Source organism: Neovison vison, chromosome 12, assembly GCF_020171115.1.
Source record: "Neovison vison isolate M4711 chromosome 12, ASM_NN_V1, whole genome shotgun sequence".
In the NCBI taxonomy this organism is placed as follows: Eukaryota; Metazoa; Chordata; class Mammalia; order Carnivora; family Mustelidae; genus Neogale; species Neogale vison.
Genome location: NC_058102.1, coordinates 129468275 through 129483749, shown reverse-complemented (window position 1 = coordinate 129483749; position 15475 = coordinate 129468275). Strand labels below are relative to the sequence as shown.

At 41.5% G+C, this 15475-nt stretch overlaps 1 non-coding gene across 1 annotated transcript; it reads left to right on the top strand.

Annotated features, from left to right (window-relative positions):
- The first annotated feature begins 13490 nt into the window (after positions 1–13490).
- Positions 13491–13564, top strand: TRNAN-GUU. Its single transcript has one exon. It is a non-coding gene; the product is annotated as a tRNA-Asn (tRNA).
- The last annotated feature ends 1911 nt before the right edge of the window (positions 13565–15475 follow it).

Genomic DNA, 15475 nt, shown 5'->3' with positions numbered 1-15475 from the left:
GGAAGAGGGAAACCTGTTTGAAACTAAGCATCAGCATAAGAGCATTTATTCTTATGTGATGAAATCATTAAAAATGTTTCCTAAAGTGAGCAAATTAAAAACCCTCTGTACCATTATAGAAGCACTCTTGAAAAATCTAGTAGTTTCAGGCCTATCATGCAAAATTTATTATTTAGGCATAGCTAGTGTTTTTGTGCAGGTTAAATATCAGGAATTGGTATTTTGGAAATATATACATGGTCTCATTTTCTCATTTTATATGGCAAGAGTTCATACAATGTTGATTTCTACCATCACTACTTTTCATTAATAGAAGTTTTGTTTACTTGTAACTTCCTCTGGGAGTATTCATATCATGGCAGCATTGAAATAATGTAACATTTCATTTGCTTTGAGACTTTATGTTTGTATAAGGGCAACAAGCACCATGAAGCAACATGGTTATTGTTTGGCTTACTCATGTGTGAACTGAGGGGTTTATGCACCAACTGAGTCACACAGTGGGCATTGCCAATACAATCATGTCAAATAAAAGTCAGAAAGTTAGACAAAGAGAAGCATCACTCTTTGACATATGTGGACCCTGCTAATTTTGCCAAAATAATCTTCTGAAAGTTCCAAAACTCCTCAAAAACCTTCTGTGATTCCCTGTTACCAACAGAACTGCAGCCCAAGTCTCTTTCAGGGCAAAAAAGTCCCCTGTAATGCCATTTCACTTGCATATCCAGCCTCATTTCCAAGTGCTGTCAAAAAAATCTGTGTTCTGCAGCTGCCAATCATATTATTTGTAATATGTCCATTTAAGTGTGGTCTGTACTTGCTGTGTCTCTTTTCCTTCTTCCTGTTGATTAAGGGTATAAGAGAAAACCCAGCCAAAATAGAAGTTCATTTTTCTTAAGTGACAAGAAGTCTATAGGTAAAGAATTGCTGGTGTTTTCTTGGATTCAGTGATATCAGACCTTTGCAATGTATTTGACCTTCACATCATGGTTGCAAAATGGCTGCCACAACTCCAGGAATCACATCTTCACATTGGGTTCAAAGGTGGGAAGGCAGGCAGAAAGCTTATTCTTCATGAGCTCTGCTCTTCTCAAGGAAGTAAAATATTTTTCAAAATAACCCATTCAAGGATTTCCCCTTACATATCGTTAGCCAGCACTAATTACCATACATTATCACTCCTAGTTTAGGGGCTGGGTCTACCTTGCTACATTAAGGGATTCTTCTCCATACCTCAATAAAACTGGAGTTGTGTTTAGCAAGGAATAAATGGGGGGAATGACTTTTGGGGAGGCAGTAAACACTGCCTGCCACATATTCCAGTTTGTTCCTCACACCTGCAAGCCAGCATGCCCCTGTCACTCTCTTGGAACATCTTTAATGACATTAATAACTTTTAGGCTTTTGTTTCCAAAGGACAATGTTTATTTTCTAATTTACTTGAACTTTTTGTGGGACTCAACCACACCCTCCTCGAAGTTTATTCAGTCATCAAATATCCATTCTTCTCCTTTGTATAGTGATGAGAATCCTCACCTGTTATCAAATATCCACTCATCACTTACTATGTATCAGACTCTCTGCTAGGTGAAGACAATATAGCAAAGAATCATGTGTAGTCTTGGCCCTACACCAGTGTGTGGTCTAGTGGAGGACACAGGTGAACAGGTACGTGCAAAAGAATCTCTGTGATAGAATGAAATAAAATAGGGCACAAAGAAAGGAGCAGTCATTTATGTCACTCAGGTGCTATGCTTCTTCAGGGAAGGAAGGGAAGGGGGTAGTACAGCCATTAACAAAAACAATCTCACTGTTGACTGTTTCCCACCCTAGAAAAATACAGATGTGTATAGAAAATGGGGGAGCAGGACAGGAACCTGCAGAGCGCTGGCCTCTTCCATTGGCCTGAAAAATGCAAGTGGAATTCCAAAGATAGCCAATGAATTCTCCTCCCCTCCCTTCCCCTCCTCTCCCCTCCCCTCTTCTCTCTTCTCTCCTCTCCTCTCCCCTTCCCTTCCTTCCCTGCCTTCTCTTCCCCTCCTCTCCCCTCCCCTCTTCTCTCTTCTCTCCTCTCCTCTCCCCTTCCCTTCCTTCCCTGCCTTCTCTTCCCCTCCTCTCCCCTCCCCTCTTCTCTCTTCTCTCCTCTCCTCTCCCCTTCCCTTCCTTCCCTGCCTTCTCTTCCCCTCCTCTCCCCTCCCCTTCCCCTCCCCTCTCCTTTTCTCTCCTCTCTTTTCTTTTCTTTCTTTTCCTTTCTTTCTTCAGGTAATCCGACTCATACAGAATCCACCCAGTATAGGGATTATGAAGCGACTTCCCTGGGTTATTTACTTCATACTGTCTTCTGTTGAGGGGACCAGGTCTAGACCTGGGTAGACCTAGACCCTGGGTAGACCATGTCTCTAACTCTCTTGGATGTCAGAGCCTAACCACTCAGCATGGCAGAAGTAATTGGGGAGATACAAGCCTATCTGGCTGAGTTGTAGAGTAGGACTAGGGGAGAAGGAAAGGCATGACAAGAAGAGAAATAAGGCTAGAGAGGTGGACAAAGGCCAATTTGTACTATGCTAGGGGCTTGAACACATTTGGTAGGTCATAGATTCCCAAACCTCCTTAGTTCACTGCAACTTTAGTGTTTCCATAGTTTTTTCAGGATGCCCTAGGCCAAAGGAAATACCCAACAGTTTTCTTCATTGTTGTACAACATAGGTATGTTCAAATGACATGATAGTGGTCATTTGTATGGTGTCTAATAAATAGTGTTGCATTTCCTTCAAAAATTAAAAAAAAATATCCTGCTGTAATGCCATGAATTCACTATGGCACTCTAGGGTGACTCAGTGTACACTTTGGGAACCATGATATAGGTTATCAGAATTGTTTCATTTTGTGAATTAAATATTAATTTTGTATTTTAGAAAGATCACTCTTTCAAGGTTAATTGGAAGATTAATTGGAGTAAAGTCATGATGTGAGCTAGGGAGGCCATGAGTTAATGATATCTATTTTGGAAAGAAATGATAAGGATGTAAAGTGAGGTGAACTAATGAAAATGTTATTGGGTCTAAAATATGTTATGGTGGTAGAATGGGTAGGATGACTTTATCAATTGGTTTTGGGAGAGAGAAAGAGGCAGGGCGTTTCCTAGTTTGCAAGGTTGGGTTAAACAACACCTGATGGTAGAAGTATAAGAAAAACATGTCTTGGGAGGAAGAGTTCCTTTCTTTTTTCTTTCTTTTTTTTTTTTTCCTTTTTTTTTTTTCATTAAATCTGGGATGTCTGTAAGGACAAGATGGTCATATTGTGTTGGCCTTCAAGAACAGATCTGGAAAAGAAATATAAATTGATAAACAACAATATATTGAGTTGACAACACGAGAGTAAATGAAGTTGCTCAGGATGAGTCGTAGACTCGACTAGGAGAAGCACGCCCATATGTAGGGTCAACAAAGGAAGAGGATCCTGCAAAGGAGCTGGAATTGAGAGAGGTGTCATGAAGCTTGTGTAAGGCAAGCTGTTCCCATGAAGCCAAGGCTCATCCCCCCGCTCTTGTTCTCTTCTATTAGATATGATGGTTTTGTGTTTTGTTTTTTTCCCCTCTGGTGGAACCCCCTGTGAGTAGAGCTTCAGGGAGGCAGAGTCACAGAGAACTATGCATGGCCTTCATTCTGCAGTGGGGACTGTGGGAGGTGAGGAGCAAGGGCGAAGAGCAAAGGAGGGTGAGTAGCATCTGATAAAGAGAGGGTTCTGTGTGGTCCCACCTCAGTCCCATGCCCAAGGAGAGCTTCTTCTGGATCCTCAGAAAGAAGCACCATTTTTATGCCCATATCTTAAGAAAAAATAAAGCAATGGTCTGTTTGTTGAATCACAGGCAAGACAGTGATAAAATGAGAAGGACTGAAGAAAGCCCTTGCAGTCTGACCATTTGGAGAGTCTTGGTGACTTATTTAGATAAGTAGAGAGAGGCAGAAACCTGAGGAGCTCAGGGAATAGCAAGGGAGACAGTCATATAAATAAGTAATAACAATGTAATATAATAAGATATGATATTTTGAATCAGGCAGGGTAACTTTCTCCTACTACTATATTCACTTCTTTTTTTTATTGTATTTAAAGAGAACCATGTAGTTTGTTTGTTTGTTTTTAATTTATTTATTTGACAGATCACAAGTGGATTGAGAGGCAGGCAGAGACAGAGAGAGGGGGAAGCAGGCTCCCCACTGAGCAGAGAGCCCGATGCGGGGCTCAATCCCAGAACCCTGGGATCATGACCTGAGCTGAAGGCAGAGGCTTTAACCCACTGAGCCACCCAGGCACCCCCTATATTCACTTCTTATCAGTGCTTGTCACTAATAGAATGATTTCTGACTGCTCTGAAACATCTGTCCCCAGGGTTCCTTTCCAGTTCCTTACTTCTCTCTGGTGTTCTTCCTAAACAACTTCATTCAATCCTAGGACTTTAACCAGCACCCACAGACCCATGATTTTTCAATTTATATTTCTATTTCCCTGACTTTCTGAGCTGAGTTCTGCATTTCCAACCATGTGCACAGTATTGGGCATAGGCTAGGTATTCAATCAATGTATGCTAATTAATTTAAAAGTTGATCCTAATAAACTGAAAATACAGAAGTAAATTTAAATACCATGTCACTGCATTTTGCATAGTGAGCAGGCAGGGAAACCTTTCCCACCAAATTTGTCAGAAAATTTCAATAATTAACTGGATGCTACATGGCTGTTTCAGCAAGGGAATTGGGTGAGATCCAGCTAGTGCAATGAATTAGTAGATTAAAATACATAGATCTGTAAATCAGAATGCAGATTCCTTTGCTAATTTTTGGCAATGTTAGCTAATTCTCTGTGTTTCATTTCCATACTAGTAAACAATTCAAAGGCACAGCTTCCTGTTTTTATTTATTAATATTGAGATATAATTCATATACCAAAAAACTCACCCTTTTAAAGTCTACAACACAGTGTATTTACAGAGTTGTATAATCATTACCACTATCTAATTCCAGATCATTTTCATCACCCCCAGAAGAAATTCCATGCCCATCACAGTCACTCTCCATTCCTCTCTTCCCTCAGTTTCTTGCTTCTGCTTTCTGTCTCTATGGATTTGCTAATTTTGGACCTTTCATATAAATGGAATCATATGATATGTGGTCTTTTGTGCCTGGCTTCTTTCCATTAGCTTTTAACAAACAAACCTGAGCATAAAGTGTTGAAGATTCATTCATCTTATAGCATAAATCAGTTCTCCTTTCCTTTTTGTGGTTGAATCATATTCAATTAACTGGACATACCACATTTTACTGATGGACTAGGTTCTTCCCACATTTTAACTATTAGGAATAATGCTACTATGAACATTATTCTGCAAGTTTTTGTGTGGCTGTTTCCAGTTGTCTAGGAGTGGAATTGCTGTGCCCTATGATGACTCTATGTTTAACATTTTGAGGCACTACTAAGTTTTCCAAAGTGGGTGCATCACTCTATAGTCCCACCAGCAATGTTTAAAGGTTCCAATTTTTTTACAACCTGGTCAACACTTGTTATTGTCCATGTCTTTCATTATTGTTATATGTGTAGGTATGAAGGAATATCTCACTGTGGTTTGATTTGCATTTTCCTAGTGACTAATGATATTGAGCTATTTTTCATGTGTCTGTTGGCCAGTTGTATATCTTCTTTGGAGGAATGTCTACAAATCCTTTCCCATTTTTAAAAATTGTGTTATTTTTCTTTTTAATATTATATTATAAGGGTTCTTTATCTTTTATCTTTTTTCTTTCATTGCTTGAACCTTTTTTTAAAGAGGCGTTAATGCCTAATCCAAGGTTATAAAAATTAAGAATTATGGGCAATGTTTTTTTTCTACCAGTTTTAAATTCTTACATTAATGTCTTTAATCCATTTTGAGTTAACTTTATATATGGTGTGAGTTAGGGATCCACCTTCATTCTTTTTCATGTGGATACGTATTTGTCCCATTTGTTGAAAGTTCCCTATTGAATTATTTTGCACCCTTGTTTTTTTTTTTTTAAGATTTTATTTATTTACTTGACAGACAGAGAGATCACAAGTAGGCAGAGAGGCAGGCAGAGAGAGAGGGGAAAGCAGGCTCTGTGCAATGCAGGGCTCCATCCCAGGACCCTGAGATCATGATCTGAGCTGAAGGCAGAGGCTTAACCCACTGAGTCACCCAGGTGCCCCTGTATCCTTGTTGAAAAGCTTTTGGTTAAGATGACCTGAGCTAAAGGCAGAAGCTTACCAACTGAGCCAACCAGGTCCCCCACTTCCATAACTTTTTGAAAAGGGAAATTTCATGTCAACGTCTCCCATCTAAAATAACTAAATTGTATGCACAAATCTAAATTTAAATGCTTCTGCAAGGAATTTTCATACAATTCTACTTATGTTGATGATGCGGGCTTTCACAACATCTTTATGTATTCTGTGAAGCAGTTAAAAAGTAATTTATGGGGGTTCCCGGCTGGTTGGCAGGCTCAGTCAGTAGAGCATGCAACTCTTAATCTCAGGGCCCTTGAATTTAAGCCCCATGTTGGATGTGGCGCCTACTTTAAAAAGAGAAGAGTCAATAATGAATTGAGATTTTCAAATTCTATTGTTAGAATAGTTGATGTTAATCTAACTTAGAAGATAGCATTTAACTTCAGACAAAGCCCTTCAAATTATTAAAAATTTTAAAAAGAAATTTGTTTATCCTGTGGACTTAGGCTAAGAATTTAAAATGCCTTTACTCTAAATATAAGAATTCTCAGGAGCCAAAAATTTCTTGACTCTAGCATGATAGAATCTGTTGATTCAATTGTAGTCTCTGTATTTCTGTTATTGATACACTTAATAGGGAAAGAAATGTATTAGGAGATATGGAGATAAGAGATATGGGGTAGAGGAGATATGAGAGCAAGGAGAACCTCACATGAGGGAGAAAAAATTTCTCTTGGACTGCCATAGACAGTGGATTGTTTAAATACAACTTTTAAAGAAGTTAAGGAAAGATCTTTTTCTTTAAAATAAGGAAAGGCTTTTTTTCCCCTAAGTATAAAAATTACAGACTCTTTTTGTTTATTTTTTTGTTTTGGCAAAGGGGAACACTTAGCACAATGTTTCTGTTGCGATCACTGGTTGAATTGTGTATGGATCTCCTACTATCTCTGAAAGGATTTTTTCTCTTTGTGATTATTTAGACAGTGCTAAATCTTTGAAAAATCTTCTGTTTCTTATATTTTGGTCATGCTCAAGAACTGTGTGATGGATAATTTTATGTGTCACCTTGACTGGGCAATGGGATGCCCAGAGAAACTATAAAAATATTATTTCTGGGTGCATATGTGAGAGTGTTTCAGAGAAGATTAGCATTTGAATTCATAGACTAAGTAAAGAAAATCCCCCTTACAAATGTGGGCTGGCATCATCCAATCTATTGAGGGCCTGACTAGAGCAAAATGGCAGAGGAAGGCCAAATTTGCTCTCTATGTAAGCTGGGACAACCATCTTCTCTGTCCTCAGACTTTGGCATCCCTGGTTGTTAGAGCCTTTGTGTTTGGACTGGAAACACCAAGCCTTCTGGGTCTCCAGCTTGCAGGCAGCAGTTGTGGAACTTCTCAGACTTTATAACCCTGAGAGCCAATCCTTCATAGTAAATCTCTTTCTATGTATCCATGTATATCCTATTAGTTCTGTTTCTCTGGACAGTTCTGACTAATACAAATGGTGGAAGGCAGATTAGGTTAAAAGGAGACACACTTGGCTACACCTTGACACATGCCAGCAATTCTATGTGAGTCTTAGTTTTGCAATTTTAGAAATTCCAGTTTGTCTGTTCACCAAGAGGCTAACGGTTTTGGAACACTTCATTCTTCATAACCAAGTATATAAAGGTTTTTAAACTACAAAACTCAATGACCATTCATCGAAGGCTCTATCTCACCAAAGAATCAGAACCAATCCTGTGCAATGGATATTCCCCTTTCTGGTGGGTATTTCTCAGGAGATAATGTGTCAGATCACAATTATTTAGTGAATATGTAACTGAAACTAACTAAAAAGTTACAGTTCAGGGATTTCTAAATAAAAATTTAAATCATTATTTCAAGAGTATTTCTGTTTATATAGTTGAGACTATTCATATGGTATGATGTGGAGGGATACTGAGAAGTCATGATAACATCACCCATCTTTGTGCTTGTTCTAAAATTATTATTATTATTATTTTTACCAGTGTTTCAGATTGATGTTACCATGGCCAGTTTACTAAATGTGTTAGAGGGAGCAAAAGTACGTAACCTGAATCTAGTCATGAGGAAACACCAGACAACCTGACATTTAGAGACATTTTACAAAATAACTGGCTTGTACTCTTCAGAAATGTCATGATATATAAGACAGAGAAAGAGGGACAGACATAGGAATAGTTATAGATTTAAAAAGACTAAAGACATGATAATTGCAAATCCGTGATCTTGGATTTTCTTTTGTAATAAAGGACCTTATTGGAAAAATAGGTGAGATCTGAATAAGGTTTATATATTGAGACCTAATCCTAATAATGCTGTATCAGTGTTAAAATGCTAACTTTGATAATTGTATTGTGGTTATATAATAAACTTCCTTAATTTTAGGAAACACAGTGAACTATTTACGGGATATCGTGTCTACAATTTACTTTTAAACAGATGAGGAAAAAGATGTTGAGAAAAAGAAAGAAAACAGGACTCATTGAGTGCCAACTCTTTCCAAGGTACAGTCATTCTAATGGTTTAATTGACATTAGTTCAAGGTTTCCTATCCATTTTCTGGAAAGAAGCTGCAAGGAGGAAGCTCTTCCTGGGGGCATGGGTCTGCACCCTACCCCCTATTCCTGAAACTATATTAGAACTGTGGAAATGGGGGGCAGTGACATCACCCTTATATCTTCCACTCTCCCTTTACTGGGAACATCTGGAGCCCCCTACGACTGTGACAGTGACTGGTGTTTCTCTACAATAAATCATCTTGACCTTAATGGCCAGAGGTATAGATCCTCTGGTTTCATCTAAGTTGTACCTTATGATTGCATTAATATAAGATTCTTTTTTCTTTCATTTCTTTTAAGCAGAATTATAGATCATTTGGAAAATGTAAGCAGTCTATCTGTTTTAACATTTTAAAAAATGAAGGAAATATATTCCCGTGTTATTTTACAATAGCTCTGGGAATTAGGTGGTGCAAAGATGGTAAATGTTCCAGAGGAGGAAGCAGAGGAGCCCTTTACCCCAAACCAGGCAGTTTCGACGCTCTTCCTTCTCCATCTGCCTACCTCACCAAACTCATCCTACACTGCTTTTTTTCTCCCTTTCTGAGTTCCTCAGCTGAGTGACCTTCCCTCCCACCCGAGGCAGTTCCCAGCGGAGGAACTGGGTATCCCTGTGGCATCTATTTAATTACCTTTACTTTTTTGAAGGAAATGAAAAGAGGATATCTGTCCTGCTAAGCAGGGAGCCGGATTCGGGGCTGGATCCCAGGACTGTGGGATCATGACCGGAGCCAAAGAAGAAAGAAGCTTGATGTCGGAGCCACCCAGGCGCCCCTTAATGTTAATTTTAAGTAGGTGAATTCAGACTGATAGGACTGCCTAGGGAAGAAAAGGCTGTGGCTTTTTAACAGTGCTGCAGTCAAGAAATGGACTATGGGGTAGAACCTATTGAAGTTACTGAGATAACTGCAGGGTTATCTCCCTGGAGAAGTTCCCTGAGTATACAGAAGAAAGCAGAAATCCATGTTCTCCCCCAAACCCCACCATTTCTAGCTGGATCCAAGATTCTTTTGGTCTGAATACAGTTGAAATCATCAATGCCGTTAGTGGCTACTCCCGCTAATGAGAAAAGCAATGATTAAAATTTTAGATCTGTATTATTTGGCAAAGTCATAAAAATGATTTCCATATACAAAAGAGTGGTTCATGAAGAATAAATTATATTTTTAATAATTTTCCTCTAAACCACTAGGTAGAATATCAATATATTATTTCTGCCTCTTTCTACCTTTTCTCTTAAATCATGTCTGTTAAGTTGAAAATAAAATGGTGATAATTATCTGAATAACTTTACAGAACTTTCCAACTAAGTGACACAATTTAGATGATGAGAACAAGACACAATATATTTTTTAAAAGATTTTATTTATTTATTTGAGAGAGATCACAAGTAAGCAGAGAGGCAGGCAGAGACAGAGGGAAGCAGGCTCCCTGCTGAGCAGAGAGCACGACACAGGCCTCAATCCCAGGACCCTGGGATCATGACCTGAGCCAAAGACAGAGGCTTTAACCCACTGAACCACCCAGGCACCCAACAAAATATTCTAATACACCTTTCTTAATGTTCTTGGTTTATGAGTAGACCCAACTCAACACTCAACTATGGAAGCAGTTATTCTCTGTGAATAGTGCTTTGGACCCAATGGTGTTTTGGACACTGCTATTGGCCTGCTAAACTGTTAACTGATGCTTAGTCAACAGTTTTGAATGGGAATGAGACTTTTTGTGAGTAAGAAATATAGTTTAAGCTTGACACAGGATGGAAGGGTTCAACTCTACTATAAATCAGTTTTAAAATGCGATTTTGGGGTGCCTGGACAGCTCAGTCAAGTGTGGGACCCTTGATATCAGCTCAGATTATGATCTCATAGTTAGCCCCCCATTGGGCTTCCTGCTCAGCGCTGAGTCTGCTTCAGATTCTCTCTCCCTCTTCCTCTGTCTCTCCCCTCCCTGCTCATGCTCTCTCTTTCTCTCTCTAAAATAAATAAAATCTTTAAAAAAATGTGATTTCAGTGGCTTTGAAAATTGGTCTCACAGTTCTCTTGTTCTTAGTGACACTTGGCTTAGCATTCTCTTTTGTTTCCTGGTGACACAGTCTTCCATTTATGGTGAAAATTTCTGTAATTCACTGGATTTTTTAAAAAAAAAAATTCTAACTGGTTTTTTCGTTTTTAGCCACTCAGTCACCATCCTTCTGAAAAACAGTCATTCAAAAGAATTAAGGTCATGTACAAATGTGTTAATGGGAATCCTGTGAGTTGCTTCTCCTGTTGATATGAAGCTAGAGGCACATTATCTGAAAGCACGGGATTCATGGTACCTGGAAGGTCTATAAATCAGTGTGGTCCATCTTGCCTTGTCTGTTAAGACAGGTGGATCCCATTTGCACAGATGTTCTTTCTCTCTCTTTTCCTCTCTAAGAAGGAAATAAAATATATAGGCCCATTAATCTGCACAGGTCAACCTCTTTCATAGGGCACATTCTTGGAAAAGGTAAAGTTGCAGTTCAAATGTGTATGATATACAAAAAGGGGCCAAAGGCTCAGTCCTTTTCACTTTCAGCAATTATTTTCAGCAATTATAAAGACCTAAGTATTAATGGAGTTATAAGAATTGTTTATCTTAGGTTAACCTGAAATTTAGGAAAAGATGATATACATTTCTAAAATTAATCCAGTAGGCTTAATTTAGGCCTAAAAACTGGATATAGATATAAGGCCTAAGATTAAATAATCACAAAGATTTAAATGACAGCACATACTCTTATTTTTGTAAGAGAACATTTTACATAAAATATATGTTTGATATACATCATTGGAGTAAAACATTGAGATTCCATTTTGTATATTTAATATTTACGTGTTCTTTTGAAGTATTTACAAGTGAAAGCACCAAAAAAAAAAAAAAAAGGCAATGCTAATGAACTGCGAAAATAGCCATTGATTTTACTAAAAAATATTAACAACTACAGAATCAGGCTTGAAGACTGAATTTTAAAACAAACGTATTCACACTGACACATTACATGAGAATTAATATTCCTTTTTGAATTAGTTTTTCTCATCAACCATTTCTCATCATTTTTCTTTTTAGAAATTAAAATGATTTATGATGACTGAAGTGAGGGAGAGATTGGAGCTAAAGATATTTACATGAACAGAACTGTTTCTAGTATTATTTTAGGCAGGAAAGGAAATATTGAGTGAAAGGGTGGTGAGGTACCTTCTGGCAGTCTGTTCTAACTGAATAGACACAGGAACAATAAGGGGAGAGGACACTCATCTTCCTATTCATTGAACAAAAAAACAGTGGGAGGCAGCTTTAGCTCACATTAACAGGTGCATAAAATACAAATTAAGTTTTATCATCATATGTGAAGGTAGCATCATAAATGAAATAAGACTCATTATATGTTCTTTATAAGCGCTTCCTGGATTTTGTTTTTCCAAATTCAGAATTTTCAAGTACACTTCTAAAAGTTTGTTGAAAGAGGAGTGGCGTGTGAATTCGCAGCTGTTTAATATCCCAGCGCTTTCAATGAATTCTGCTAATTGGTTGCAAAGCCAATTTAAATTGTCTTATCAAACCACAGGAACTCAGAATGTTGTTTGGACTGAGGCGTGTCGATCCAACTTCTATAAATCACAAACCGAATTCTTTCTCGAGGGATTCTGGACAGAGCAATGCGGTAACTGTTAAAAATTTAAATATAGAGTTGCCAAGTGGAAACTAGCAGTTAGTTGAGGAGAAAAAAGGAAAAAAAAAAGAGTGTTTAGAGCTTTGAAGAGTACTTTGAAAGTCATCTGGAAATATTCACACAAAGGGGAAAATTTTCAGGCAGAGTATATATAGAGATGTAGCAAGTTTGCGAACAGGGTTTCTGTGCTAGGGATTTTCAGGAGTTAGTCATAAATCATCCTTTTTTCTTCTTTAACTTCTCTTTCCTCAAATTGGGTTATAAATATCCCGCGAAACGTGCGCTTCAAGGGGCATGGCTCAAATGTGTGCTCCTCAAAAGAGGCTCCATCTCGGGAGAATGAAGGACGATCAAGCAATGAACTAAACGCACGGGAATAATGAGAGCTACTGTAGCTTTTTCCTAGTGCTCTTTTCCAATAACAAAACGTTAGCGACAGACAATTGTACTGTAGGTTAGCACATGGCAAACAAATAAGCACTGCGTAAAGCATGTATGTATTTAATAATGCCTGAAGATCAAAATAAGGAAGGCACATAAACACAATTCAGATGACCTTGTGAATGCTACGCTTAGTCAATCATGAAGATCAGCGAGCCAAACCCTGGACAAAGAGCTTGAAACCAAAGGAAAGTTTCTCAACTCACAAGATTAAAATGTTTATTTCCCCATGAAGGGAAACATCAGAAAGTGTCCTCTTCCTGAAACAGAACGTTGCAAACGGGAGCTGGAAAGGACGACCGTATTGTAACACACGCCGCGAACTGAGCTTCTACGCGATCTTGCTGTGTCTTGTAATTTCCCCAATATGCTTTCAGGGTGGAAAATAAAATCAAGAGGGTCAGATATTTTGAATGAAAAGTCTGATTTTAATAATATGAATCAGGAAATAGTGGGAAAAAGAACATTAACGCACTACCTTTATACTTCTCTGTAAAGACCATAGCTGGAGAGGAACACGGCATCGGAGTCTCTGTGGCGCAATCGGTTAGCGCGTTCGGCTGTTAACCGAAAGGTTGGTGGTTCGAGCCCACCCAGGGACGAGTCCCTCTTTTACCCGTTTGTCGCCGGAACTTTTGCCCAATTCTGGAGTTCAGACCTCCGGACTACGCGGAGGTCGCTCTCCGTTGAGCGGAAAGAAACCGCGGCTCTCGCTTCGCAGCCCACCCTGCGGGTGGCTCTTCAGCTTCCGGGAGCGCTGGAGGCCCCTCCCCCAGGCGTTCCCGGCTCCCGACCGGCAGGTGGGCCTTTCCCGACCACCACCTGACTCGGGGGCGGACGAGAGGGTCCAGCGCTTTAAAGCCCCCGCATCCTTTCACTTCCAGTTTCTCAGTTCCCAAACTCAGGCTGCTGAGTGCCCCAAGGGTTCCTCGTCCTCCTCGCTCGCTCCTGAAGCCCAGGCCGCACAGGTCCCTTCCGCGCCTCGCCGGGCTCCCGCGGCCACCGGGTGCCTAGAGCCCGCAGGGGCCTTGGGGGTGGGGGGGCGAGGAGCTCAGCCGCGCGCACGCGCGCCGCCGCGCTCGGGGCTCGAACCCGCCGCCGGCTCTCGCCGCAGCCCAGAAGGCCTCTGCGGCAGGACGGCGGCCACTGCTGCTCGCGTTCCGCGTCGGGACCCCTGAAATGTCCGAGGCAGCCTGCATGTCTGTATTTCAGGAGCGCCGAGTTCAAGCTGTCCACTGATTTAAAACTCTTCACGTTTTTTCACACTCATGTTGAATCGTGCAGCGTTTGTCTCTTCCCCGTCGGCGTAAACATACACTCCCGTGGAGGGACTTAAACGCGGACGCTGTGGTATTGGTGGATGCAGAAATGTTTGTTACAAAACCTTTGTGTGGACCCTATCGTAAGAGCATTTCTGTGTTCTATTTTGCTTCTTATACCGACGTGCTAGAATTCTATAGAGAATGGAACGGACCTGCAGCCTTTCCCACCTATTCAGAAAGGAAGCAGACCCGTGTGTGTGTGTGTGTGTGTGTGTGTGTGTTTAAACAACTGCGTGATTGTGTGAAACTTAAAAAAAAAATTATGACAGGTTAAAAGTGAAACTGCTAGCGTAAATTTTGATTCGATAAGCATATACCTGTAAGGGTCTGCCCCTCCCAGAGGAACTTGCTTGTAGACCCTGAATGTAAGGGTGGGGCAGACTGCGTGGAGACATCCAATCAGTAAGCCGTATGTATATCCACTGGGAAGGTTGAAATTCAATTGGCCACCTGTGTAGGGGCGGGGCTCAACCACCCCCATAAAGGTTGCTCTGCCAGGCTGCCAAGGGGGGCTCCTGCAGGAGAGCCGCGGGCTCCTGCAGGAGAGCCGGGGGGCTCCTGCAGGAGAGCCGGGGCTCCAGCAGGAGGGCTGGGGGGCTGCTGCAGGAGAGCAGCGGCTGCTACAGGAGAGCGGTGAAGTCGGCGGAGAGCGGTGAAGTCGGCGGAGAGCGGTGAAGTCGGCGGAGAGCGGTGAAGTCGGCGGAGAGCGGAGAAGTCGGCGGAGAGCGGTGAAGTCGGCGGAGAGCGGTGAAGTCGGCGGAGAGCGGTGAAGTGGAGCGGAGAGCGGTGGAAGTCGCAGAAGAGCAGGGGAGTCAACGGTGTATAGAAGAGCTGTAACAGCTCTTGTAAGAGCTATAACCGCGTTTGGCGGTCCAGCCTCCACCCTCCGGCGGCGGCCCCGAGCGCCGCCGCCTGCAGCCTCCGGCGGCGGCCCCGAGCGCCGCCGCCTGCACCCTCCGGCGGCGGCCCCGAGCGCCGCCGCCTGCAGCTTCCAGCCTCCGGCCTCGAGCGCCGCCGCCTGCAGCTTCCAGCCTCCGGCCTCGAGCGCCGCCACCTGCAGCTTCCAGCCTCCGGCGGCGAGCACCGCCGCCTGCAGCTTCCAGCCTCCAGCCCCGAGCCATCGCCTGCAGCCTCCGGCGGCGGCCCCGAGCGCCGCCGCCTGCGCCCTCCGGCGGCGGCCCCGAGCGCCGC